This window comes from Canis aureus, chromosome 19 (assembly GCF_053574225.1).
Source record: "Canis aureus isolate CA01 chromosome 19, VMU_Caureus_v.1.0, whole genome shotgun sequence".
Lineage (NCBI taxonomy): Eukaryota > Metazoa > Chordata > Mammalia > Carnivora > Canidae > Canis > Canis aureus.
In genome coordinates, this window is record NC_135629.1 from 2,297,791 (window position 1) to 2,322,885 (window position 25,095).

Here is a 25,095-nt window from a genome sequence, read left to right on the forward strand (position 1 = left end):
GTTTAAAAAATAAATGGGATCACATTATATTATTATTCTATAATTTGATTTTTTTCGATTGACAATATGCTTCTGAGATCTTTCTAAATCTCAATGTATCTTTCTCACATCCTTTTAAAGAATATGCTATAATTTTCTAACAATTCCCTAATTGAGGAATAGCTAAATTATTTCCAATTCTTTCTTTTGAGTAAAAGATATGTTTCTTTTTTTTTTAAGATATCTGTTTCTTTGTCTGCACGTGTGTGCGTGTGAGTGCATGGCGTATGCATGTGTGCATGTGTGTTCACATGTGCATGCTCAGTACCCCCTCTTCTCTTCTACTCAAACAGAACCGTCCTTGGGAGCCACCCCAACCGCATCCCATGAGGTGGGACCACAGCCCTGGCCTCAGAGGTGGGGGTCTGGTTTGGACATGACTTCACTACATGGTGGGGTCCAGGAGTATCTCGGGCTCAAGGTGGGCCAGTCCAAGTCCCTCTGAAATCTTACATGTGGAAGCAAGTGCCCCCTGTCAGGAGGACCCCAGGGCTCCTCAGGCCACGCCGTCCTTATGTCAGTCCTGGTGGTGAGCTAAGTGGGCAGAGAGCACAGCTTGTGCTTCTTGGGGTTGGGGTCTTGTTATGCTCAAGGCCAGTTCCTTTATGCTGTCCTGGATATATGAGCCCATACATTTCTGTTCCTCCATAGACTGGCTAGGAGGAGGTTTCTGCACTGGTTTAGTGCCTACTCTGTAGCTGGTACTATTTTAGGGTAGAAATGACAGAAAGGGTCTCTGTTTTCATGGAACTTGCCTTCTGTTGGACATGGAGAAGGCAACCTTGAAGTCAACAAATGGACCATCATGTCACCCACAGGTAACGGATGTGGCTTCCTGGGATGAAGTCCTGAGTGAGACCTGGAGTATGGGAGTGACGGCCACAAGAATGCTACAACTGGCTGGTTGCCTCTGGCTCTTCAGGGAGGTTTCCAGAGAGAGCTTGATGAGATCAGGGCTTTAAAATCTCAGCGCGAGACAGTCACAGGATTGGAGAGCTCCAGCCACATCCCTAAAACAACCTCTTTTCCTTTGTAGCCACGGGCTGAGGTAGCTGAAAATAAGACTCCAGATTTGATCATGGGGTTGCAGAATCCCAGCACAAATTGAATGAACAGCCATGACAGATGTGTTGCATAAATGTTGAGGCACTGATTGAAAAGGAAAGGAATACTGAGAATTGGAACGGGGCATCTTATTGAACTCAGAAGAGCTGTCTGAAAACAGCTGGGTCTCCCTGTCTACAGAGACACATTCTTCCCTTCTTCGAAACCCTGTAGCAACCTCCCATGAGCAAGTTTCCTTGCAAGAGGGTGCTATCTTCAGAGCCTGGTATGCTGCAGGAAACAAGTCCAAAATTCGACCCAGGAGGAGGTAATTTATATCTTCATGGTGAGTCTCCCGTGACCAGATGATAGACAAAGAGAAAACGTGGCCACAGGTTACAGATAGCTCTGCATGCTAGCGGGGAGGGCTTCAGCTCTACACAGAACCTGTGTGTCTGTTCCCATCGGCTGGAGGGATGGAGGTATGACTGTACACTTGTTCATGGGCCACGGCTAATGCTTTGGGGTTTGAGAAGAATGAGACCTTCCTTAGGACTGGTGACGAGGAGGTTGCAGGAAGACATTGCAGGTTCAAGTCCTGACTCCTGAGTCTGGTGTAGCAGGTAGCATGTCTCGGCTGCAAGTAACAGGACATCCAGCTTCTGTGGCTCAAACAGTGTTGGAATTTATTATCGGTGGAAAGAAAATTTAGTCGGTGGAAAGAAAATTTAGGGGTTGAGCTGGTTTCAGGCTGCTTAGTTCAGCAGCCCAGCGAAGCCATTGAGGGTTCAGGTCTTCCCTTCCTCTGCTGTGCCTCCCCTCTGGGTGGATCTTCTGTGGTTCCAGGTGGATGGCCAGACCCAAGAACAACCAAGCAGGGAGATACTGTTTCACATGTATGTACCTCTTAAGAGTGGGGAAGTCTTTTCCAGCAATATCTCTATCCTCCCATAAATTTTTAAAGTCTCACTGGTCAGATTAGGGTCACACATCCCATCCTAAACCAGTCACTGGCAAGAGAAAGGGACACTGTGATGGATTAGATTATTCATAGGGGTGGAATAGATGCAGAATTTAACCACCTAACCTCAGTGCCTGGCAAGAACCCCTGCAGACTTCTCTGGCAGCATCCTCTACTGTGCTCCCTCCCCCTCTCCCAAAGGCTTTCCTTCTGCCTGGGGCAGCCTCCCCTCACATACCTCACATTCTTGGAAATCCCTACTAATCCTTCAGGTGTCACTTCCTCTAGGAGACCTTTACACACCTCTGAGGCTAGAGACCTCCTTTAATTTCTCACAGCTTGTCCTTATAGGTACCATTTACTGTGGTGGGCCTACTATATGTCCAGGACCCCGGGGATCACCACCTGAACTGAAGGCAGATGCTCAACCACTAAGCTACCCAGGCATCCCTTAGGGGCTGTATTTATATCACTGAATGTTCATGACAATCCTAGAAGTAATGGTACTAGTCCCATTTTATAGGCAGAAATACTGAAGCTCAAAGAGTATTTGATTGCTAATCTCATCAACCTCATGCTCTGGTTCCTTGCAGCAGCTGTTGTTGGCTATGCTAGCCACTAAGGATTTGAGGTGGGTCTGCTTCTGACAGGAGCCACCAACTTTTTCTCTGGTCCAATGGTGCACTCCAGGAGTAGACGATAGAAGAAAGGCTGATTGCACAGCAGTTTAAATCAAATCTCAGGACAATAACTGGCTTCCATCCATCCTTCTTTCCATTTACACAATCACCTACCCAACTGTCCATCTGTTTGTTTGCCTGACCATCCATCCATCTATCTATCTATCCATCTATCCATCCATCCATTTATTCATCATCTGTCCATCTACTTCTCTGTCTGCCTGTCTATCCATCTGTCTATTCATTCATCCACTCACTCATCTGTCTGTTCATCCACCCATCTATTCATCTGTCCATCCATCCATTCATTTGTCCGTCTGCTCACCATCTACCCATTCTTCCCTTTGTGTATCTACCCATTGTTCCACCTATCCAGCCACCTGTATGTCTACCCATCTATCCATCCAATTAACAAATATGTATTGAATGCCTAAGTGGCTGTTGCAGTGTTAGGCACTAGGAATAAAATGATGAGCAAAAATTAGATTTGGCCATTGCTATATTCAGAAGCCACTTTCCCTCATCCCATACACAGCCTGGGGAAGGGACAAGCCATGGCCCAGAACGGAAGATGAGAAGATGAACATCCTTGTGCTATGGTCTCAGTTGCAGGATGGCTTTGGGTTAAGAGGAAGGAGTTTCTGAATCACAAAGCAAGTAGAATTTATGCATATGAGCTTTTGCTAGGTGGTAAACATTTCAGAATTACTCTGAAAATCACACTGTGATGGGGACAAGAGTTATTGTTGTTTTGTATTCTTCCTTCTATCCCAGGCTACCCCCAAAAGAGCACAGGTCCTCCTTTTCCTGTTCCTCCATGCCAGTCACCTTCAAATGATTTGAGTTGCACAGCTCGCCAAAAACTATTTTTTTGAGTACAGCACCCCCAATATATGTTCGTTTATGTATAAATTATATACATATCCTAAAGTCAATCCATATAATAAATATTAGCAAAGCTTAATTTCTTTCTTATTCATTGGGTTATATATCTACAGATGTGTTATTTGGCATGCACAGTAAGTGCCTCCTGCCCTCCAGTAAAAAAAAAAAAAAAAAAAAAAGTATTGTCTTTGCTTCCCTGTTCTGTCTGTGTGGTGAAGGATCCCAGGCATGAACAGAAAGGAGTAGAGCCAGAGATGCTGGGGAAAGGGGGCCACTTTGGCAGAGAGCTGAAGGGGTGGGGTAAGGTCTGGAAAGCCACTAGGAGCCACTGGGAGCCACGGGGGAGCTGGCTGTGGAGGCTTTGCAGTCTGTGCAGGGTGGAAGGGTTGGTGATTCTGAGAAGTGTTCCTGGGTTATGAACCAGAGCCTTTGAAGCTTCTTTGTGCATAGAGGACAAGTTTGGACGGGCTTTTTAGATGCCTTTAGCTTCTGGGCTTTTCTGACTGTGACCCTCTTTGAAAGATTCAAGATAGGGTGGTGGGGAATATTTTGTCTTTTAAGTAGTAAAAAAGAAATAATGATATAAGGCAGGTCTCCCAACCTCAGCATGATTGACATTTGGGGCCTGACTGTTCTTTGCTGTAGGGACCATCCTGCTCATTGTAGGATGTTTAGCCACATCCCTGGCCTCCATCCACTAAGATCCACTAGCATTCCCATTCCCCAGTGTGAAAACCAGAAATGTCCCAGGCACTGCCAACTCTCCTGGGGGACACTATCCTCCTAGGTGAGAGCTGCTGGCTTGAGGAAACAAGTATAAGCATGGGCTATTTCCTTGGGACAAAAATCATAGAATTATGGGATGTGAGGGTGTGAACATTTTCTTTAAAATAATGTAATTTTTATTTTTTTAAATTTTTTATTTTTTTAAAAAGATTTTATTTATTCATGAGACAGAGACAGAGAGAGAGAGAGAGAGAGAGAGAGAGAGAGGCAGAGACACAGGCAGAGGGAGAAGCAGGCTCCATGCAGGGAGCCCAATGTGGGACTCGATCCCGGGACTCCAGGATCACACCCCGGTCAGGCACTAAACCGCTGAGCCACCCAGGGATCCCTTGATGGATGTAATTTTTAATAATAAAATTAATACATTTTTGCTGCAGAAAACTTAGAAAATGCAGAGATCCACAGAGCCAAAAACAGACTCACTCCACTGTACCCACCAGAGATAACTATTCCTAATATTTCTTTTTTTATTCCTAATATTTCATTTTATAATCTTCTGCCGTTTTTCTATGCATATAAATAGACACATTTTCTATTTTTAAACAAAATGAGATTATAGCGCACACACTGTTTTGTAATGTTCTATTTTCATTGAATGATGTACTATGACCATCTTTTCATATCAACGAATATAATTCTGCCACAAAAATATTCCTGGCCATTGACTGTGACTGTGATTGTATTATAATTTATCCAAGCCCCTGTTGCCCCTGTTGCTCTTTAAACATTCATTTTTATTTAGCAATTAATGTATGTTTACTGTAGGAAAATGTTAAAATTAAAATAACCACAATGTAGCAAGTAAACATTGCTCACAATCTCACCAGCCATGGATAATTGGTGTTAATATTTTAGCGTACATCTTTTCTTATTTTCTTTACAAAAACCAGGAAATTATTGGTATGTGCTTTTTATTAATCACTCTTTTCACTTCACAATACAGTTATGGTGTCCGTACTTGTATGATATCATTATTGATGGTGGCATAGAATTCCGCTGTATGAAAATACATGACTTTATATAACCAATGATTGCCTATTAGTTGACATTTAGGCTACTTATTTGCCATTCAAAAAACACTGCAATCAACAGCTTTGTAGTTCATTATTTTTTTAGGACAAATTTCTCCAAGAAGAATGGGTGGGTCAAAAGGTATGCAAAATGGGCTCGGATACGGAAAATGAAATTGCCCTCTAAAAAATTCTACCACTTTATGTTTCCACCAAGAAAGTACAAATGCCCATACTTCCATACCCTTGCTAACATTGAATATAATGATAGTAATAATAAAGTGCCAATTTTATAGGTGAAAAATGATAGCTGGTTGCTTTAATTTGCATGTACTTGAATACTAATGAGGCTGACAGTTTTTTCAAATGCCTTTTGGTATTTCTATTTTTCCTATTGCAAACTGTTCATACTCTGCTCATTTTTCTATTTGTATGTTAATACTTCCTTGATTATTTATATGTTAAGAATATTAACCCCTTACCTGGATACAATAGATTGTAGTCCTTTCCCCAAATTCATCACCTCCTTTTCATTTTGTTTTCTTTTTCATTTTGTTTTGTTTCATCTGTTTAAACTAAAACATACAGAAGTTAAAGATGTTTGTAGTCAGATCTGTAAATCTTTTGTGATTTTTGCTCTGGATGTCATGCTTAGGTACAGCATTTTCCACCCCAAGATTTATAGACACTCATTGATATTTTATGGTTTGTCTTTAAGTTAGTTTGCCTTTTTTTCCTGGAATTTATTTCATTTTATTATCGCCTTGACCCACTGTTTCTCATTGCCTAGAAAGACCCTTTGTCATGTGGGAGCATCGTGTGAGCACCTGGCCGTGTCCTCACGCTCTGGCCCATTCCATGGGCTTAATGGCTCCGCATCAATGGCACACGTTTATGGATTATGGCTTTATGATGGATTTTAATATCTGAGAACAAGCACCTCCTCAGTTGACTTTTTTTCAACATTTCCCTGTCCATTCATGAACTAAATTTTTCTGGTCCATTTTGCAATGATTTCTTCAAAGTCAAAAAGATAAAAATCTCATTTGGACTTCAAGTTGAATTGTATCATCTTGAGAGGTCAGTCTGGGTGGAATTTATATAAATACCATATGAAGATTAAATCTTGCCAAACAAGGATAAGGCACATGTCTCTATTTGTTCAAGTTGTCCTTAAACTTTCTGAAAGATCTTTCTGGAAACTTCTGTGGTTAAAAATGAAATCTTTGGTCGTGTTGCATTGAGGCCAGAGAATGTTATCCTTACAGTTCCTCTGCTTTTGTTTTCTGTTAAAAGTATTTATTTAGATACTTTGATGGTGAAATATCTGGCCAGTTTATTCGAGGGATGTTGTAAAGGAAGACAAGTTTTCTGTTTGTGAGGTTCAAATTTTATAATACATACCCCTCCCCTTCAAACACACCCACACGCATTGTTAATAATATTACTCAGAATCTTTACTGCCTTCTTCCTTTCTGCCTATTTGGTCTATCAAGATTGTGAGAAATGAATTATAGTCCTCAATTAGTATATTCACCAAACTCTCTCATATTTTTACGAGATTTTACTTTCTATATTTAAATGAGACGTAATTTGGTGCATACAATTTCATGACAGTTTGGTGTTCCTTGTCAGTGTAATGCTTTTTGTCTCCTCTGTGGCTACATCTGAAATTAATATCTGACCCATGCTTTCCTTTTAATTTTATACCCTAGTATATATTTATCTTTTGTAACTTTGCTTTGGAAATGTCTCTCGTGAACAATATTTAGCTTGATTTTGTTTTACTCGATATGAAAAGGTGGACTCTTTAATCAGGTTTGCTTTAGACTTACTGTAAAACAAGAAGCTAAACATGTATTGTTGTAATTAGCAATTTCAGGCTTGCTTCTGGCACCTTCTTTTCTGGTTTCTGCTTTTTGTTCCCCTTAACATCTTATTTGCTTTTTATGTATTTCAAGGTTTTGGGAAGTTCACGTGTTCCATTTTTAGCTTAACTATTTTCAGCTTTTCTGACATGTTCTTTTGCCCTTCTTTTTCTAGTTGCCAGATTCAGTAGTCAAACACAGAACTTTTAGGGTCCCCCCATTTTAGACAATATTAGAATTTTTTTTTTTTTTTTGGTTGCCAGAGACACTGGGAAGCAGCTGGGCTGATTGGGATGTGTGGGGATTGACCTCCTGGGCAAAAAATGGGTGTGTAGAAGTCGCAGAATGGAGAGTAACCAGTCTGAGGTTGTCCTGGGGATCTACAAAACCAGACTGGGTGTGAGAGTCCCCCAAATTCTCCTGCTCTCTTATTGTGGTCGGAAGGTGCCTACTGCAGTAAGCATCCCATGGTCACCTGACTGCATCCCCCTGGGGCACGAAAAGGTGGGAACAAAAGACTTTCCTGCATTGCCAAATCTTATACTAGGAGAGATGCTCTTGTAGAAACCCCTGGGTGACTTCCCCACAGAGCACTGCCCATTGCTGGGTCACGGGCCTGTGCTTGGGCCAACTGCTGGTCCCAGTGACAGACTGTCCTGATGGCTTTGGACAATCACAACCCACTTCTGTCTGGCTTGTATTCACCAAATGGTGGCATAGGGTCAGGGATTCTTAGCCTCATCCTACTTCATCTATCGGTAGAAGTTGAAGTGGATCGTGCCCTCTGCTGATTTTTTTTTTTAAGTTAGCTTTATAAAAGTATAATTTACATGTAATACATTGCATTCACTGAAGTGTGCGAGTCAGTGAGTTTTTACAGAGGCATTCACCACGTGACCACCGCCACACTCAAGCTATAGAACACCGGCATCGGCCCCCAACATCCCCTCATGCGCCCCCAGCCACAGCCCCAGGCAACTCCTGGTCTGCTTCCTGTCACTCCAGGACATTTTGCATTTTCCAGAGTGACTGTAAGCGGAACCGTACAGCACACGTCCCCTAGCGTAAGGGCTTGTCTCGCCAGCACGGTGGTTTTGAGGCTCACCCACGCTGCGCTTGTTATCAGTGATGCATTCTTTTCTGTTGCTGAGTGGTTTCTGCTGCACGGATGGATAAACCACACTTCCTCTAATCTCCTCTTGCTTTTGAAGCACTTTCTCCACTTGACTTACAGGAGAAACCCTTCTTGTCGGCCTCCTCCTCTGGTTTCATTCCTCTCTGACCTCTTCACCCTGGGGTGCGTGCTCAGGCTTGGTCCCCTTCCCGTGTCTATTACACAGGTTTCCGGGGCCTCACCCAGCACCAGGGCTTCCAACAGCCCCTCCGGCCACCCTGAGGAGGTCTTTCCTTTCAAATTTACAACTTCCGCTGGGCCTCCTCCACAGAACCCCACACTTGTGGGTATAGGTCCTGCTTACCATCCCCTACTGGACATAGTCCAGTACCCGCTGTCTCTTACCATCCCCGAGTCCGTGTTGGTCTCCTCCTGCTGCTGTAACAAATAACCACAAACATCATGGCTTCAGCGACGCGTTCCTTCCCTGCAATTCTGGGGGTCCAAGTCCTAGCATCGAGGTGTCAATAGGATGATGTTCCTTCTGGGACTCTAGAGGAAAATTGGTTTCTTTGCCTTTTCAGCTTCCAGAGGGCCCTGCGTTCCTTGGCTGTTGGGCCACCTTCCTTCAAAGCCAGTGAAGCAGCTTCCAATCTGCCTTACTCTCTCCTTCTTTGACCCTCTTGCTTCCTTATGCCTCCTTACAAGGACCCAAGTGATGACATTAAGCCCCCCTGGATAATCCAGAATAATCTCCTCATCTCAGTGCTCTTCACTTCATCATACCTGCAAAGTCCCTTTTGCCAGGTTAGGTGACATATTGTGGGGATTGAGATATCTTTGCAGGGGGCACTTTCCCACCTACTACAGTGTCTTAGGGGGGACTCCTGTCCTCTGTCCCCATCTCAGGTTTCCTTGTCTCAGACAATGGCCACAGCCAGCTTCCTTCTATTTGCTGCCTTCTGCTCTCATGCCCATCCATCAGGGAAACCTCTTGGCTCTGGCATGAAGTATACCCAGAACTCGGCCACGTCTCTTGCCTGCATGCCTGGCTTTTGGCCAGGTCACTACCAGAGCCTCTGGGTGGTCTCCTGGTGCCAGGCCCGTTCTGCCTCCCGTGGTGTGTGATCTGTTCCTTTGGCCATATTTCTAGCTGACGCCCCAGTGTTCCTGGGTTGATCCCCTTGGTCTCTGCACTGGTATTCCATCTGCCCGGAGCCCCTTGCCTTGTTCTCAGCGAGCCCTTTCATGAGCACCCAATAACCCCCACCCTGCGAGGTCCCTGCCTCACCTGCTGTGTTTTGCTTTTGTGTGGTAATTATCTCTTTGCACATGCTTAGGCTCCGCTTCAATATCTCGGCTCCTGCACATGGCTTGTCTTCCTCATAGAACGCAAGTCTCATGAAGTGGGAGCTTGGCCCATGCTGTTTGCAGTATCCTGAATAGAATACAGTCCTGGAACCTGATAGGTCCTCAGGACACATGTGCTAAATGGGCGAATGAGGAATGGAAGTCAGTGTGGGCTCAGGGTGGGTGGGATGCCCCGAGATCAAGACTGCCCGGGGCCACAGAGGTTCAGTGAATGGGAGGGTGGCCTGTTGGAGTCAGAGCTGTGCTGAGGGGGGGTTTCTTTCCCTTGGGATGAGTTTTGGATGGGTGGGGGTGAGATGAGGTTGATGGGGAGGGAGAGAGCCTATCCCAGACAAGAGGGCCAGGCGAGGCGGGGGGCAGGTGGTGAGGGAGAAGCACACTATAAGACTATGATATTGGGTGGGTGTGAGCAGGGGCCACAGTGTGTGTGGCTTTGCAGACCTGCCTGTGGGGAGTGGGGCTTGGTCACTGTGTCTGCATGAGGGGGATTATTCGGGGTGTGTGTCTGCAGCATGATTTGTGTGTGTATTTTTGAATGTTGAGTGTGTGGTGAGTGTATGAGTGTGTAAGTGTTTCTATGTGTTTCTGAGTGTGAGCATCTGTGTATGTGTGTGTGCACATGTGTGATTTGTGTCCTTGTGTGTTCATGTGCATTTGAGTGAATCTCTGTGTCTACGTCTGAGTGTTTGGTGAGCAGCATGTCGGAGTGTGTTTTGTGAACACGTGTGTATGTGCTTGGTGTCTGGATGTGTGAATCTCCGGGAGTGAGTGTGTGTGTGTCCACAAGAGCGCGTGAGCAGATGTGCTTTGCCTGCCCAGCTGTGTGTCTGTACATGTCTGGGTCTGGGCATCTGTGTATGACAGTTGGTGCACGTGTGACTTGGATGTGAGTGGTCACGTCTGTGTGTGGCCACGGGCAGGTGCCCTCAGGTAGGGAGCCAGGGTGCCCGGGCAGCCCCTCCTGCCAAGCCCTGTGGCCCCTCCCAGGTGGGTGAACTGACCACAAGAGCCCGACACCCCATCCCTGAGACCCTTGTCACCAGGCACAGGACAGGAAAAGAGCACAGAGGGGCCCTTGAGCCGGTGCCCTTCCCCCAGCGCCTCGCCCCTCGCTGTCACTGGGGCCACTGGCTCGGGTTAACTGATGGAGGGAAAAACCCATTAAGCGGCTGCCTCTCCCCGTCACCGTTATCGGTTCCTGCTCGCCTGTAGCCCGGCTGACGCGCTCTCGCTCTTCTTCACATAATTGAAGAAAGTTTTCCCATTACCCGCTGTCTCTGCCACGCGGCGCCCGCCCTCGCCCCTTCGCGGTCCCGAGGATTCTGGTCTCTTTTCTTCCTCCTCGAGAAGCTGACCTAAGCTCCCCTGCTCCTCATTTTCTCCCAAACTCAGAGTGGGCTTGTCCGCGGCGGCCCCCGCAGGCTGCTGGGAGCGGCGGGCACAGGGAGGGCCCCCGCTCTGGCGGCTCTGGGACAGCAAGCCTGGCTGTCCTGGCGGCGGGTCAAGGGCCCCTGGAGGGATGTGCCTGCGGGATGTGCAGCCTCTGAACTCCCGTGTGCCTGCCTGAGCTTGATGAGCTGTCCGGAAGCTGTGTAGGTGACAAATGGAGACTCCAGGCACAGGGGTGGCACCCAGGTGGGCTCCCCGTGGGAGGTTCCTGGCCCTCTCTGCTTTGTTCAGGTGGAACCAGGGTAACTTTGGCTTCCTGATGAACATGACCACGAACAAAAGTGCTTTGTCTTTCTCCGCCTGTCTGGTCCCTCCCAGGGGGAGGGGGTGTGGGAGATGCTTGGATCCTTACCAGGCGCCAGACGATGGCCCGGCCAGAGGCTTTCTCTATTCCTGCCGGGCGGCCTGCAGTTGGTATGTTGGTCTCCCTGGCACCCTTGCTATAACCCCGGCTTCTCCTACCCCGCACACTGACCTCTGAGCCTCTTACTTCCCCAGGAAGACTCTGTCCCTTGCCTGGGACCCACTGGACCCCACAATTTGCACAGTGCCCCAGGCCAGCAGAGGCAGCAAGGCAGTACCCTTGCCTCCCTGCAAGAAGCATGGACCAGACCTTATGCTGGGTGGGGCTGGGTTTGGGGAACGCTAGAATGAATACCTGCGGGAGCCACGAGGGGCGATGCCTGCTCAGGGCTGCCTAAGACCCAGAAAGCAGGTGAAGCCCCATTGTGCGTGGCCTCATTGCAGAAGAGCCAGAGGGACAGCTTCAGCTGTCCTGCTTCTTGGTACAGGGACGCCTGTACTGGAAATGGAGCTGCACAGAGCTCAGGCCACACCCTGGTGCCCACCTCCCGGGAGGCCTTGCTGGGCGAGGCCCCAAGTGCAGGCTGCCAGAGATTTGGGAGCTTTCTTGATATGTAACCCAGCTGTTCCTGCCACACTGACCTTGGCCCTCCACCTGCCCTCTGGGCCTCTGCACCTTGCCTTGTCTTATCCTGTGTCCCTAACACCGTCAGAACAATGCTTCCAACCTGCTGGGAGGGCAACCGCAAGGGAGACCAGCTCTGGCCATGTCCATCACCACTTGTGTCCCTCAGGCACCCCTGAACGTGGTCACTGTGGGTGGGAGCAGAGTCTGGGCCTTCTCATCCTGCCCGGCCTGAGCGTGCCTCTCATACCCCGAGACCCAGGGCCGCCAGGGCTGAGCTGGGAGCCAGTAATGATGAATACTGATGTCTGCATCCCTTCAGTCCCTCCAACCCAGATGCCTCACCCGGGTTACAGTGTCCAGGTGTGTGAAGAACATCCCTGGCTGGTATAGAGCAGCCTCAGAGGAGCCTCAGAGGAGACCACCTGCAATGAGCAGAATGCTCCCCACTCTCTGTCCCCAGCATCAGGCCACTCTGACAGCACCGCGGCCTGCCAAATACCAGAGCCAGACTGTAGGGGTGTCCTGCACCTGGGCCTGCCTGATGCCACCCACCATCTGCATCCCCCCGCACCCCTCACTGTGGAGGCCATTTGGGAGCTGCCCCCTTTAGGCCATGTCAGCCCCCACGAGATAGCATATGTCAGCCCCTGACTCGAGAGACAAAATGCAGCAGGGTTTCAGGGCCATAGCCTGGATGCCACAGCTTCACCTCCCCATTCCTCCCCTCGGTTTCCTCCTCTGTAAAATGGGATGATGATGATGATGATGATGATGATGATGATAGATCCTTCCTCACCAGGTTGTTGCAAAGTCTGACCTAAATGAGTTAATAAATAGAAGGCACGTGCAAGAAGGGTGGGCACATGGTAACCCTTCGGGCACAGTTCCTCTGTCCCACACGTCTCACCACCAGGTGCTACGGTGTGTAGCTCCCATGCCCGGCTCCGGCAAGCCTTCCACCCTGCCACGCCCCTGGAGCAGAAGGGTGGGCGGCTCCCTGGGTCGCGGCCGGTCTGCAGATTTGGCTTCGTCTCCCTGGTGGAATGGGCTTTGCTTTTTAATTTTTATTCAGGTCGAAGTTCCTTGTAGCATGTGCACCGACACTCCACATGTATTTCCCTTGGGGGACACCCATGCAGATTGAGAGAGGGGACGTTGCCTGCGCCTCGGTAGGGCCCCAGGGAAATGCTTGCTGCATGGAGCCAGCCACTAGGCCGAGCCCTCTGGCGAGAGGTCCTGGGATGCAGGTGTTGTGGCCTCTCACTAAAAGTCAAAGTCACATTTGTGAGCTCCATTTGCGGGGCTGGTGGCTCCTTTGCTCCGTGTTGTTGTTACGGAAGTATTTCTGTGTATGAATACGCTCTGTAGTATCCTGAAAATTTTAATTGCTTGACAATGATTCATTAGATTTCACATAAACACGTAGATATCTGAGTTCTCTTGAAACATGGGAGGTCAGGGAGCACTGGGCCCGTGTTCTCACGTGACAGCATAGGGTGGTGCCCAGTAGGGCTGCCAGCCAACCGAGCCACAGTCCCTGCTGCTTCCTCCTGTGCCATACCTGGGATGTCTCCCCCACGTGCACTGCCAGCCCCACCCCTCTGGGCATCTGGCTGCAGCCCCTAGGTGGTCGAAAGGGGCCACCTCATCCCATCTATGTCTTCTGGTGTGGTCCCCTGATTGATTGATTGATTGATTGATTGATTGATTGATTTTAGAAATGGCCACAAGTCCTGCTCCTTTTCACAATGGGACCCTGTGGTTCCTCTTCTCCAGCCAGGGTCTACTTCTCCACCTCTGCCCTGGGGGCAAGTCACATCACTTGTTTGGCCAATGGGACATCAGCAAATGCGTCACTGGCAGACACTGGAAAATCACCTGCATGCTGGAGCTTGCTCCCTCTTGCTACCCTTGAACCCAAGACTGTCCTAGGGATGAGCCTGGGCTAACCTGCAGCCAGAGAATAAGAAGCCAAGTGGAGAGTCAAGGTGCAATGGCCAACAGAACTGCTGCCATCAAGACATGGCAGTGAGCCACTCTTGAACTGATCACAGGTACTTGGGAAAGTGTGGAAGACCTAGGTCAGACCAGCCCCCAGCTGACCTGCAGAATGGAATGCTAAATAAGAAATGGCTATTGTTTTAAGACAGTTTTGGGGTGGTTTGTTATGCAGCGAAAGCTAGCTGCTATATTGTTATTTATGCTCAGTGAACAAGCAGTGCCCTCTAGAGAACAAGGGGCTCCTAAGAGAAGGCTCTGTCCCTCCTGACAAGGCAAGTGGCAGCCCCTTCCTCCCAGCACTGCTCCCATACGACTGTGCAGCAGCCCGGCCCCCATGATTGAATTTTCAGCCTGTTTCAGGGGACCTGGGCCCTCTGATTCTACAGGACAGGGTCTGCTGACCAGCACTGTGCACTCAAGAGGGTATTTGGGCCATGTATCATCAGGACCTCTCTGCCACGGCCTCTCCTACCTGCTCTGGGTGCACAGAAGCCCAGCAGTGGCTCTTTCCTGGAAGTCCACTCAGGAAGCTCCTCACACAATGACTCCTGCTGTCCTTGTCCACTTCAGCACTTCAGCACTGGCCCTAAACCTGGCAGCCCACACATGCTCTGTGCCTGGACTGCTGTGGCCACGGCTCCTTGTCCCAGCTAGCCCAGCTACCAGATGTTCCCTAGAGCCTCACCTGGGCCCGCTGTCTGATTTGAGACCGGGGTGCTTTGCTAAACATCAACCAGGTCTGTGGTATGAGGGCTGACCAATCAGAACAGGCACTGTCCATGTTCAATGCCTGCCTCACGTCCCTGGCCCTCCACACGTGTGAATACATGCACCCACATACGTGCCCCACTGAGACCCCTTCAGTCCCTCAAGGCCAGTCTCATTTCTGCCCTTGTTGCCCACCTGTCCTCCGGGTAGGGAGAGTGGATGTGTCCTTAGTTTCCCCAACTGCACCAGAAGACTGGACCAGCTTCTCTAGAAGGTACTCTGGCTAACTGGCTGTTTCTTGGATGCTTCTTTCCCTTACTATGACCTGGTGCCTTGGTGCTGGGGATTTGGGGTCTCAGTTTCCACATCTTTGCAATGACTCTCCCAGCTCAAAGCCTCCATCCCAGCTCCCAGAACTGCTGTGCAGCATTCCGGATCATGAAGGACCAGAGCCATGTGGTCCAGTGGTGAGGGTCTCAGAGGACGGGCTGTGACCCAAGGCACCCGCCTAGCCGGCAGCTCTACGTGCCAAGGAGGGAAAGATGCGGCTGCCCAGTTTTCTCGCTCCTTCCAGACCAGGCCAAGGCCTGTGTACTCCCCGTGACCTCCTCCCAGAATCTTCTTCATCCCGCCTCACCCAGGTGAGTGAGATGCTTCAGACCCAGGAAAAGCTACCCTGACTTCTCCGAGGTTGGGGTCACTCCAGGTGGAGCTACAATCCGACCGTCAATCTTGTGATGATTTGATGAGCTTGTCTGTCTGGCACTAAAGCATCGGCTTCATGAGGGCTGGGCTGTCTGTCTCTGCTCCCCATCTCGTCCCCAGAGCCTGGTGAGTGCCTGTCACACAGTAGGTGTCCAGTAAATATTTGCTAGGTGGATGGACAGTTGTGGGGAGGACTTCTGGGCTATGGGAGGGCTGGGACAGGCTCCTGCAGGGAGCATTCCTGCCTCTCTCTATGTGGTGGCGCTGGCTCCGTGGACGTTCTGGGCTGTGCTGGGGCGGGAGATGTCAGTGAGCTGAGAGGGATCCTCGAAGTGACAGGTGCTTCTTAGCTCCAGGCACGCCCGGGGCCCAGGCTGAATTGGCTCTTCCAGCAGTTCCAGCAGCCCCTGTTTCCAGGGCTAATTGGGGAAGGGGAGGGGGAGCCAGAGGTGGGGGACCCTCTATTCTGGGCTGTCTCATGACAATGGTGAGCCAGTGTATAAGTGGAGTTGGGGGGCAGCGAGGGAGACGGAGAGAGCAAGAGATGGAGGGAGACTGCATACAGTACACGTGGTGCAGGAGTGTGTGTCTGGAGCAGCCTCGGTTTGTGGCCAGGTTTTATATGCGCATTTGCACGTGTGTGTGTGCTTTTATGTCCTTGGTATCATGCAGGCATGTGCCTGTATATTATTTATTTCTGTGTGTTTTGTGAGCACGAGTACATGTGTACCTTATGTGTGTCTATGTGTTTGTGTCTAAATTGTGTGTCTCTGAGGACACGCTTTTATGGCATGTATCCTGCTTCCTGCGTTTATACTTATTTCTATGTGTGTCTGTGCCTTGGGTGTGTGCATCTACATGTGTGTGTTTGTGGCCTGAATTGGTACCTATGTGTGCGTGTGTGTGTAGCACTGGATGTCCCCCTGGCGCAGAGCACTCCCCCACCGGGTTCATTATAGGAATGGCAGGCCTGTCGTTCTCAGTCGTGGTCCCACGACATCTTGTACCTCTCCAGCTCCATCCTCTCCCCTGGGTCCTCCTTCTGGGGAGTACTGTATCCTGGGTGTCTGCAGGCTTCCAGAAGGGCACTGAAGGAGGAGGGGCGGCATGCTCTAGGCCTCCTCCTCTCTGCCAGGGAAGTGCACAGGCTCTGTGACAGGATCAAGGCTGGGGAGAGAGGTGGGCGCTGGGAGTAGGGAGGGTTTGGGGGCTCCTCTGGAGGGCTGAGCCGTGTTCCTCTGAAGGGTTGTGGGCCCCTTTTCTCTTCTAGCCATGTTACGGAGGGGACTGTTGGGAGGTGGGGAGGCCAAGAGGCAGCTGCAGGGTCAGGGCTGGGGAGACCCGAGAGGCAGGGTCCTTGCTGGGGCTGAAGGGGAGCAGGGGTGGGATGGCTGGAGGGGTCAGGGAGGTACTTGGGCTTTTGGTTCATCCTGCAGAACCCAGCACAGCTGGATGTTTGGAGCATCCTCGGGCCTGGGTTTGGGGGCAGACAAAGACGAGCCCAGAGGGGTCAGACTTGCCAGCCACCAGCTGCTGGGGCCCAGCCCTGGAGCAGCCCAAGCAGCTCCCCTGAGCCCGGCCCCCCCAGTCCTGGCCACCCCAGCATCAGTGACAGTTAAGCTTTGCAGCATCCTCTCTGGGTGTCTTTTGTGTGTCTTCCTTTTGCCAAAGGCGTCCCGGATGCATGACGGAGTACTTGCTCCCCCAAGGTGGACTGGGGTGCAGGCACCTGGGGGCAGTGAGTTGGGCGTTGCTGGCTCTCAGCTCTAGGGAGGGGGCTGGGAGTCTGTGTGGACCACGCCAGCAGGAGCCGAGTGGATGGGGCCAGGCCTTCTCTGCGGAGCTGGCCAACCGGCATTCAATGCCAGAGCTGGGGTTACCTCCCTTTCTGTGCCTATTGCCACCTCAGTCCTCGGAACATGTGTGTTCCCCGAGGCCTGGTGACGGGCAGACCCAGGCATGGGGGTGCTCAGCAGTGGATGCTGGTGGTGCTCCATGCTTAACCCCAGGCATGTGGATGGTGGCTGCTAAGGAGCTTGCTGCTGCCCCTTTTCCCCTTCTTCCATCACTCAGGGGTGACAGGCACCCCCTTGCCGAGGGTCCCTGGGGGGTTGTGACTGCACTCCTCCCTGCGAGGGGTGAATGGTCTGCAGCCAATGATGAGCTGACATGGAGTGTGGGTTCAAAACTCCAATCCTGCTACCTTCCCCACCTGGGACGGCTCTGGGGCTACTCAGGCTCATTTGCTCAGTGGATCCGGCAAAGGCAGATGTAGCTGAAACCTGTCCCTCCCAGCTTCCCCCTCCCTTTCCGTCCCTCGTTCCCCTCCTCTAGCTGGCCTCCTCCAACAAAGCACCCATACAACACCCCTGCAAGGCTCCTTCCTAGGAAAGCTGCCCCAGGGCCCCAAAGTCATTGGTGGCACAAAGGAATAATAAAGGAACATATGGGGAGACAGACCTGTCTGAGGCCTAGGGGATGCTCCAGGAGGGGAGCTACAGGGACCTTGGTGCCACTGCCCTTCTTCATGGACAAGGAACATGAAGGAGGGTAGGGGGCCTGCTAGGGGTCCCAGCGAGGTCAGAGTAGGGGCTCACACTGCTGTTTGTTCTTCCAAAATAACCTCCTTATTATAAAAAAAAAAATCACCTCCCAGATCAGGAAATAAAAAAAGAAGTAAAGAAAGGAAACTGTTACTGGATGCCTGGGGTGGGGCTCAGTGGTGGAGCACCTGCTTTCAGCTCAGGGCGTGATCCTGGGGTCCTGGGATCGAGATCCACGTCGGGCTCCCTGCAGGGAGCCTGCTTCTCCCTCTACCTGTGTCTCTGCCTCTCTCACTGGGGCTGCTGCCTCAGAACACACCACTCCCCTTCCAGGAAACTGTGCCCACATCTGCACACCCAGAGCAGTACCACCAGGTGAAGGGGGCTTGTGAAGATTAAAGTTATTGGGGGACACCCTCAGTTTGTTCCCTATAGTTAAGAGTCTCTTATGGTTGCTGGAGGAGAGAGGGGCAGGGGAAGGGGGTAACTGGGTCATGGGCATTAAGGAGGGCACATGATGTAATGAGTACTGGTTGTTATATGCAACTGACAAATCACTAGGTTCTACCATTGAAACTAATACTACACTATATGTTAACTAGAATTTAAATAAAATCAAGATAAAAAGCTTTTGCACAGCAAAAGAAACAGTCCACAAAACTACAAGACAACCTACAGAATGAGAGAAGATATTTGCAATGACCTATCAGGTAAAGGGCTAGTATCCAAGATCTGTAGAGAACTTATCAAACTCAACAGAAAAGAAACAAACAATCCAATCATGAAATGGGCAAAAGACATGAAGAGAAATCTCACAGAGGAAGACATAGACATGGCCAACATGCACATGAGAAAATGCTCTGCATCACTTGCCATCAGGGAAATACAAATCAAAACCACAATGAGATACCACCTCACACCAGTGAGAATGGGGAACATTAGCAAGGCAGGAAACCACAAATGTTGGAGAGGATGCGGAGAAAAGGGAACCCTCTTGCACTGTTGGTGGGAATGTGAACTGGTGCAGCCACTCTGGAAAACTGTGTGGAGGTTCCTCAAAGAGTTAAAAATAGACCTGCCCTATGACCCAGCAATTGCACTGCTGGGGATTTACCCCAAAGATACAGATGCAATGAAACGCCGGGACACCTGCACCCCGATGTTTCTAGCAGCAATGGCCACGATAGCCAAACTGTGGAAGGAGCCTCGGTGTCCATCGAAAGATGAATGGATGAAGAAGATGTGGTTTATGTATACAATGGAATATTCCTCAGCCATTAGAAACGACAAATACCCACCATTTGCTTGGACGTGGAGGGACCTGGAGGGTATTATGCTGAGTGAAGTAAGTCAATCGGAGAAGGACAAACATTATATGGTCTCATTCATTCGGGGAATATAAGAAATAGTGAAAGGGAATAAAGGGGAAAGGAGAGAAAATGAGTGGGAAATATGAGAGACAACATGAGAGATTCCTAACTCTGGGAAACGAACAAGGGGTAATGGAAGGGGATGGGTGGGGGGATGGGGTGACTGGGAGATGGGCACTGAGGGGGCACTTGATGGGATGAGCACTGGGTGTTATGCTATATGTTGGCAAATCAAACTCCAAAAAAAAAAAAAAAATCTAGAAAGAAAAAAATAAAGAAAATTGAAAAAAAAAAAAAAAAGATAATGGAGGTCAGGTCTGAGGTCCCGCCCAGGTCAGTGGAGGGATTGGGATGGACAGGGGCAGCTTCCAGCCCAAGGGCAGGCGGGAGCAGGCATGAGGGTGAGTGAGAGTGGGCACTGTGTATGGTAGGGAGACTCCACCATGGCCAGGAGCCTGCTGGGGGGAGGGTGGAGGGGAAGGGGGAGGGGGTGGCGAGGAGGCTGACTCAAGGTAGGGGCAGGGCAGGAGGGAGCTGAGTCTGGGGAGAGGTGCTATGAGAGCCTTTGCCTCAGGGGGATCCAGGGAGAAGGCACCAGGGTATCCAGCAGAGGCTGCTGTCCCACCCGCCCCACTCCCTGCATGTCCTGTCCCCACAGCTCTGCTGGCTGGCACCCTGGGACCCTTGGGACCGTGGGACTTGCTGAGGCCCACACAGGCCTGACCTCCTACCCAACGGCAAAGGGCAGCTGCTCCTGCCCAGGAAGCCTGAGCACCAGCGTCCCCATCCCCGGGGACCTAGACTCCTGGAGGCAGGGCTCTCTTCTGAAAACATGATCTATTGACAGTGGTGCTGCTCCACCCCGTTCAGTCAGGGTGGTAAGTGGGCAAGTGGGCGCCCCTGAGCACAGGGCAGTAACACCTGGCATCCTTGCTGGGCTCCCTGCTGCTGCTGGCTGGTTCCCTGGGGCTCTCTGAGTCCCGGGCTTCTTCCTGTTAATTGGGGGCGGGGGGGGGGTTATAATAAGGCCTGGGTGGTAGGGTTTTTGTGAATGAGTTTCCTGAGGAGCTTGGCACCTGGTGCTCATCAATATCAGCCAGAGGTGACCCCCTTCCCTGCCCTGCCTCTCCTTGAGCCACTGTGGGTGGAGGAGTCAAAAGCCTAGTATCTTCTGTGAACTAGATATAGATGGGTCTGGATTTCCTCGTCCTCGGGGGTAGAATGGTAATCACAGAATCCACACAGAGGCTGTTAGCTTTGGGGCCTTTTAAGAAACCTCACAGGTTAGAGAAAGGACTTCTCCAAGGCTCCAGGCCTCCTCCCAAACATAGGGGATCCTGCTTGCAGGTCCCACGAGAAGGATAATCCAGGCTTGAGCCCTACTGGGAACTGTCCTTCCTTGAAAATACCCTGCTGGGATGCTGCAGGCGGCTCAAGCATGTGTGCAGAAGCCAGCGCAGACGCCCTGCTGCCAGGCAGGCCTGTGCAACAGACCTGGGCTATCTCCCCTAAACCCACAGTTATTGCCTCAGATAAGAGCAGAGTAAACATGAAATCCCTTAATGCATTTGCTAACAGCTGTTCTCTGTTTATAGACACCAGGCCAAGCGGGGACTTCAGCACACATGAAGCTGGCCTGGATGGAAGCTCCCCACCTGTCACTGTCCTGCTGAGCATCCTGGGCAAGCCCATCCCTCTTGGGGCCTCAGGCTCCCCATCTGTGGAGGGAACAGTTTCCACTGATCCCCACGGATGACCTAGAAGGAGCTAGCAGTCTGTGAGTTGATGTGTGAGGACATGCAGCTTGTGCATGAATGTGCACACGTGTGTGCATGTGCACATGCCTGGGCAAGAGTGCGTGCGCGCACGCGCACACACACACACACACACACACACACACACACACATAGATCCTCAGTCAGGGGAAGTCAACTGTCAAGCACAGTATTTTAAAATGTGCTTATTTATTTGGCTTGTTTGCGCCCTATCTCCTCGGCTGCCTTTATAAATATTTATCAATGTTGTCACAGTGACATTTCCTGGGAGGAGGTGAGAACTGGAGGGAGAAAGGATGTCAGAGGGGAGCAGACAGGCTGAGGGAGCAGGGGAGGATGGCCCAGTCCCAGCAGTGGACCAGGATGGGGGAGGGCTGACGCCACAGGAGGAGGGAGAGGGCCCTTGACACAGAGACCTGATTCAGGGGTCCAGAAGCAGGACCCACATTTCAAGATGTCCCTAAGGATGAAATAAGGATGAGTGGGGAACATGACGAGCCACGTGCCTCTGCCACTGCTGTGTGAGCTTGCACAAGGCCCCTCACCATCCACGGGGTTGTCTATTAAACACCAACTGTTCTGAGTATTCACTTCATTCACTATTTACAAACGACTCTGTGATGAAGGCACTGGTCTCCCCATTTTACAGATAGGGAAAACAAGGCATTGGGATTAGTTACCTGCCCAAGACACCCAGTTCTGAAGCACAGAGCCCGGATCTAAACATAGGCAGCTCGTTGCAGAGCTCCTGCCCTTAACCACTACTCCATCTGGATGTATCATTTGTATCTTTAACGATTATTCCTTAGAGCCCCCTCCCCCTCCGTACACAGCCGGTCTCAGTCTTGCTCCTGGGGCAACAGGGATGACCAAGGCAGGCCCTCTACCTGGTTGGCAGAGCTCAGGGTCTTGTGGGGAACCTAAGGACATGTTAACCTGACAGCGCTGCTGTGTAGTGGGTGTTCAGAGGACATTTAGGAGGGTGGCTCTGCGGCAGCCCCAGTGGCGCAGCGGTTTAGCGTCTGCCTTCAGCCCAGGGCCTGATCCTGGAGACCTGGGATCGAGTCCCACATCGGGCTCCCTGCATGGAGCCTGCTTCTCCCTCTGCCTGTGTCTCTGCCTCTCTCTCTCTCTCTCTCTCTCTGTCTCTCATGAATAAATACATATAATCTTAAAAAAAAAAAAAAGAGGTGGCTCTGAAGACAGAGTGTGGGGCATTGAATCCTAGTCGGCTCAGTGCTAGCTGTGTGATCTTGGCTAGCCCAGGTAAAGGAGTGCCCTCAGTGTGGAGTGGGAAGGAGAGGCCTGGTAGCAGAGACATGGAGTGAGGGGCTCTTGGCAGTCAAAGAGGAGTCAAAAGTTTTGAACCTAAGGAACAGAGAGAAGGTGGAGGCTGTATCAGCTAGCTTTTGCTGCATAACAAACTACCCCAAAACTTTGTGGCTTCTAACAGCCATCATTTATTTAGCTCACAACTCTGTGGCTTGGCAATTTAGGCGATCTGTTTTTGCTGGACTCACATATCTGAGGCCTCAGTTGTGATGGTGGAGATGTTCTTCATGGGGCCTCTTACCCTTCCAGTGGCCTTCATTCTGGTTACAGACTTCCAAGACTGATATTAGAAACATGCAAAGCCTCTTGAAGCCTTGTCTTAGAACGGGCCCAGTGTTATTTCCGGTATATTCTATTAGTTAAAGGGATGGGGTAAACTGATGGGAGGAGCTACACAATCACATTGTAGAGGGCAGGGTAGAAAGAAGGGGTAAGGATCAGGGCCATCTTTACTCTACCCTGAGTAAAGTAAAGGGTAGTGTCTACTGTCATGTGCAATGATGACAGTCTGGGGGCTGGTAGGAACACAGTTAAGAACATAATGACATTAGAAGTGTTGATGGGAACTATAAGGGGAAATAACAAATGCAGTTTCAGAGATCTTCAGAGATCCACACTGGTCTTCTCCATGTCATGTTTCTAGGGGAGGCACCCATAGTTCTCAAATGCCTTCTCATTGTCCCTACTGATCCTTTTTGGTGTTGACCAACCCCTGGACAACTCTTTGCACTTGCCAGTGTCCTGTGAGTCTGTGTTCTGGGTGCATGACTGGACTTCCATTCACCTCCAACACTGGGGAGAGGATTGAGATCTCTAAGTCCTAGGTAAGCTGCCAGCCATGGACTTTGGAGCCAGGTACTCTGTATCCAGGTCCCTCTCCTATTCCTCACCTCCATGAATCCCTCACAGATTTTGCCCTCTCTCTAAGGCTCAACTCCCTTATCTTCAAAGGAGAAAAATGATGCCTCCATCCCAGGTCCTTGTGAGGCCCCGATGATTCATGCACAGCCCCTGGGAGGGACTGAGCACAGGGAGGCTTCAAAGCCACCAGCCTCTGGCCTCTGTGTGGCCTGTCCCTTGAGGGTTATGGGTCGAGTTGCCAGACAAAGGACTCTGAGTTAAATTTGAATTTCAGATCAACAAAGAGCAATTTTTTTAGTGAAATATCCCATCCAATTATTCATTGTTAATGTGAAATTTGAAGGTCTGTATTTTTATTTGCTGAAGCTGGACATCCTGAGGTGGGGAGTGAGAGCTTCCCCCTGCTCTGGCTTCCCAAGAGCTGCCTGAGCAGCCTTTATCCCGTAATGGGATAAATGTCTGTGCGTCCTGTAGCAAGAAGCTCATTGGGTGAGGAGTGGGTCTGAGGGAGGCTGACCTCAGCCTAGCATGGGGAAAGAATTGATGCTGGCTGACCTGAAAAGAAGGGTGAGCTGTGGCCCTGGCCTCCAGGGGAGATAGCTGAATTCAGCACCACTGTGTGCTGGCCCAGGGGGAAGCCCAGGGAATCTTTTTTTTTTTTTCTTATGATAGTCAGAGAGAGAGAGAGAGAGAGAGGCAGAGACATAGGCAGAGGGAGAAGCAGGCTCTATGCACCGGGAGCCCGACGTGGGATTCGATCCCGGGTCTCCAGGATCGCGCCCTGGGCCAAAGGCAGGCGCCGCCACCCAGGGATCCCAAGCCCAGGGAATCTGACGTAACTCCTCCCTGAATGCCACTTGCTGCCTGCACAGCTCTACTTGGGACACCAGGTTGGCATCTCTACCTTCATATGGCAGGGCTGAGTGCCCACCCTGCTCTACCTTCTGCTCTCAGATGCTCAGGCCTGAAGGCTTGGGGCCTTCCTGATGCCGCTCATGCCTCCACTACCCCACACCTGGCCACCTTCACCTGGTTGGTATACCTAGACTAATTCCCCCACCTCTGCTGCTCCACCATCTTCTCAGCCACTGCTATCTCTCACCTGCTGTCCTACAATATCCTCCTTCCCTGAGCTCCTTCTCCCTCCTACTCCCTTCTAGCCCATCTCCCCTTGCACAGATATCCTGGTCACATCTTAGAGCAGGTCCTGCCTCTATTGAAAGCCATGCTCACAATGCCTGCCTTCTCCTCTGCCCCGACCCCCACCCTGCTGTCTCTCCCTACCTGGCCTCCTTACCATTTCCCCCATAGTGAAGCTGTAGGACTCACCCTTGATATTTCCCCTGCCAGCCTCTCCCTTACTTCCTATAGGTCTTCCCTCTAATGCCATCTCTCAGCAAGGCCTTCCTTGGCCAACCTATTGAAAATTGCAACTCCACCCAACCACTCTCTACTTCTTCCCTGCTTTATTTTTTTCTGCAGCCCTGTCACCTCCTGATATACGTTATGAATTAATGTTTGTATGTCAGCTCCCCCCATAATATAGTAGCTTAGGTAGAAAGATTTGCTTGTTTTCATCTGTTTATTTTATTTGTTCATTGTTGTGTCCTCTGCTTCGATCAAGGAACCTGGCATACAGTAGACACTCAACAAATATGTGAA

General features: G+C 50.3%; 1 long non-coding RNA gene across 2 annotated transcripts in view; it reads left to right on the forward strand.

Moving 5' to 3' along the window:
- LOC144289426 (uncharacterized) overlaps window positions 1-24,023 on the forward strand; it is a 42,102-nt gene extending 18,079 nt beyond the window's left edge. Inside the window, exons 3-6 of one of the 2 annotated variants that reach the window (XR_013357302.1) lie at window positions 1,076-1,411; window positions 13,915-14,192; window positions 15,207-15,488; window positions 21,061-24,023. This is a non-coding gene — a long non-coding RNA (uncharacterized LOC144289426). The remainder of the gene's footprint in view (window positions 1-1,075; window positions 1,412-13,914; window positions 14,193-15,206; window positions 15,489-21,060) is intronic. The other variant, XR_013357303.1, reaches the window with a different exon arrangement.
- The last annotated feature ends 1,072 nt before the right edge of the window (window positions 24,024-25,095 follow it).